Below are 4267 nucleotides of genomic sequence, written 5' to 3'. Positions count from 1 at the left end.
AATTTCCATGTATACCCATATATATTCATGTATACCGATGTATATCCATGTATACCCATGTATGTCCATGTATACCTAGGTATATCCATGTATACCCATATATATTCATGTATACCCATGTATATCCATGTATGCCCATGTATGTTCATGTATACCCATATATATTCATGTATACCCATGTATATCCATGTATACCCATATGTACTTTGCTATAGCTACCTGTATATGCTGATATACCTCTTTTAATTTATGCGCTTTATGATACACTTTAATAACCCTACTTAAAGTACATACCGTGTGCTCACCCGCTGGCCAAAAAGCCCGAGGACTCTGGGTACGAGATTGTTGTCGGCCCGACGGCGTCGGAGCGCAAATCTTGCGTGTATTTTGACAGGCGATGAACGACCGGTTCATGGAAATGAAAATCGGTCTGATTCAAAAAATCTGTTGCAGTGCAACAGATTTTTTGAAGTCGGGCCGACACTCCGAGAGAAAACGCCATGTCAATCAAAGGTATGCTAGTGGGTAATGCGCATAAATACTTAAGTGAGTGAGTGCGTGCGTGCGTGACGTTTTTTTTTTTTATTTGACTAGCTAGCGGGTAGCCCAATCAGCAATGAGGCTGATATCCACAGGGGCCCTAGAAATTACAGATACATATGTATAATGTAAAATAGAAATTTTACAATTTAAGTTCAATAAATCGAAATGAAAGAAAAATATGAAAAGTGAAATGTTTTTTTTTTTTTTAATTCAACTTTTAACATATATTTAGTCCAGGAAGGTGCACTTTTAATGTAAGTGAGAAGCGAATTGAAGTATGTTGTTCCTGTATATTTGAATTAAGTTCTCTTTCCCATGTTGGTTTTTGGCTTTGGTGGGAGCAGGTCCATGTTTCATCTTGTCGGATGATCATGAAAAGCCCTAGTCCTTGTAAAGTGCACATCTTTGATATATCTATAGCCTTTTATTGATATGGACCAAGAGTCCATTTGCCAGGAGCAAGAATCTGGTATCAGGTTTGTCCCTATCAGCGTCAGAGAAGTGTTTATTTTTAAAGCAACGTTTGCGCGAAAATACACAATAGACCAAGTGTTGTACCCAATTCAAACCCTTTGGGAATACTAAAGATAATCTTAACCCCGGAAGATTTTAATTGGGTACAACATTGAGTAAGCCGATTTGGTATATATATTTATATTGTTTATTTTCCCGCAAAATTTGGTTTAAAGATAGAAGGAGATGGAAATGGATACAAACCTGATACCAGATTCTTCCTCTTGGGTAATGACTCTTTTCACAGGGGTTAATATCGCGTTAGCGTTAAACTGCAAATGGCAGGCTCACCCTGCTGAATGGTTTTCATCAGTAAAAGCTGAGCATATTAAGAATCCTCTTATTCTAGGTTGTCTCTCTCTCTTCTGTCAAGTTACTTTATATCATAATTAAGTATGAGTACAGTCCTGAGAAGGACTGTTTGAGATGACTTTGACTGACGTTTCGACAACCTGAGCGGAAGTCATCTTCAGCGTCAAGTGATTTGTGTAACGTCAGTAGATACTATAAAAACTCTGGTTGTAGATATCATTAGTCAACTTCTTCGTGTTCTTATTGTTCGGCTGCAAGTTGAGTTTAGATATGATCGATGTAATTCGCTGTCAAGACTAAACAGTGATTGGTGCATTTATATCTGTATATAATTATAACAGGCAAGAACTGACTGAGCTCAAAGCAAGTGTCCATCAACTAACGTTAACGTTTGCCGAAGAATAAACGCGATGAGCAATCGCTCTTATTATATACTCCACAAACTATCGCCATTCTGGTTAGTCAATGACGAATGCATAAATGGGTTACAGGGTGCAAAACGGCGAGGTTATAGATTGCATTACGAATTAAAAGTTGCTATGAAAACAAAGCGACGGAGTGATTTTTTGAGCATATAATAAAAAATCGTATGAACCAGCAGTGTTTGTACATTTCGGAATCCATGGTTACTTGCCATTACAGCTCGTGCAATTCTCAGAACTTTCAAAACGTCACTCGTGCCCATAAATCATGAAATGCAGTCGCTTTCATACGATTTTCTTTACTTATCCCATTTTAGACTATTTTTCACGCGAATTCATGCACGACTAAATCCAATCTTCATCAGGGTTATAAGCAATGCTCTTTGCCTAACGAGACGTTACAATTTGAACGGGAAAATTGTTTAGCATTGTAACGAATTGTTCAAATTGTAACGTGCCATCAGCCAAAGAGCATAACTTGTAACAACCTGATGAGGAAAGGCGGTGCCTTGAGAAATATTGGTAAATACAACAAATATTCCTTCACTGTTTGATCAGCCTTTCACTTCTCGCTTGTTCCTAGCTACACGGTCATGAGATCCTTTATCAAGATGCGGCGCTTTGGCCCTTGCTGCTACGTATACAATTTAATCAAGCTATTACCCCATCTTGAAAAAAACGCCATAGTATCCCCACGTTTATTGTACCCGTCCTCGATGGGACAATAGAGAGCTTAAGCATGCGCGTTTTTGAGACGCGTATGGCAACCGGAAGAGAAAATTTCGCGTGCCAGGACAGTTCTGTCTCCCAGTTTTTTATACTAATCACCTCTCATGGAGAAAAGATACTTAGCAATGGAAATGTGTTTGTGGGAAGACAAGTTAAAAGGGAAAACAGCTCACTTCCGTCACTTCCGCTTGCCGTCCTCATCTCAAAATCGCGCGTGCTTAAGCTCCCTAGTGAAAAAACTCAGGCTGCAGACTGTGCAGACCGTCTGTAAAATGAAAATTCGGTTAACCTGAATTAGGCCTAAATAACATTCGGTTAGCCTAACATTCAGGTTAGCCTGTTTACGGTTAGCTCCAAGAGAGTATGAAGGTAAGAGAGGTAATCCCTCATATTGGCCCTATTCCCATCGTAATCCTTTTTAAGTTATTTTTAGATCTCCTGCGAGATCCGGTATTTCCACGAGGGTTTACTGATAGCCAATCACATGTCCCCATTTTTACCAATGTTGACAGCTGAACGAATTCCCACGCAATGATTCGCGTCGTTCGCGAAAATGGGGACGTATGATTGGCTATCAGTTAACCCTCGTGGGAATACCGGATCTCACAGGAGATCTAAAAATAACTTAAGAGGGATTACGATGGGAATAGGGCCAATATGAAGGATTACCTCTCTTACCTTCATACTCTCTTGTTAGCTCTCAATAATAGTGAAGGTAACGCCATATTTTACCCCTGGTCTACACGGTCTTCACAGTCTGGAGTCTGCGTTTCGGGGTAACCGCTCCTCGATGGCGTTTTGTAAAAGTTTAGTATATTTTTCTGTTCTCACTTTATTTCCCTTTGTACATTTTTTTCTCAACGATAATTAAACGCATACCAGAAAACTACAGGGTATTCTTTTCGAGCATGCCGACCTTTTTAAAATTTATTATTTTATTAAATTGTTTAAAAATACTGTTGGGAGACCTGTTGCACACGCGATAGACGCAGCAAGCTTTCCATTCAACGAAAACGTACGGAGAAGTACGTATACTGACTTCCTGCTTTTTTGTCTTTGCTTTGCAAGATGCGGCTATCACATTTAAGTCCATGGATGATGATAATCCATACGTGATAACTGACCCTTAAAATGAAAGTGATTGAGCAGTACTTTTCTGTTGCCCTATTTATTACATTGTTCAAGGCAGGTGGTTCTAACGTTTGAGTTTCTAAAATGTAATCCTTTTTTTCCGTGTTTATGACCACTTAAACTGAAAGCCCTGCAAGGCAGTTTTTACATTTGGGTAAAATTATACTAATCCAACATATTATGACCGGCCTTAATTATTAACAAAACTAAACGTGAATCAAGCACTTCGCAATTGTAATGAATTTGCCATTCTGAACAGCCTACTTTCGCCAGTAATGTCTCGGAAAACGTACGAAATATATGCCTCTACTATGCAGTTGCTCAATATCTTTTTCTGTTCGACGAGATATTTAAATGTATTATGTGGCGTAGCTTTTAACATGATCAACAAAGTTTCATGTAACATAAAACTCGAATATTAAACATCTTATCCTCGAGTCAACATCAGAATACCAAACAAAGGGAGATTTAGTAATAACTGGTATCTTTGACAAAGAACCATTACTTCTTGTAAATACACAGCGAAGAATTATTGACACTTTCTTTTCAAGCCGTCTCGGAATAGTTAAGATTAAAAGCAGGTGCAAAACACAACCCTTTGGAGTTCCGCGAATATA

Source organism: Montipora foliosa, chromosome 10, assembly GCF_036669935.1.
Source record: "Montipora foliosa isolate CH-2021 chromosome 10, ASM3666993v2, whole genome shotgun sequence".
Classification (NCBI taxonomy): domain Eukaryota; kingdom Metazoa; phylum Cnidaria; class Anthozoa; order Scleractinia; family Acroporidae; genus Montipora; species Montipora foliosa.
Note: the sequence above shows the minus strand (reverse complement) of the source record.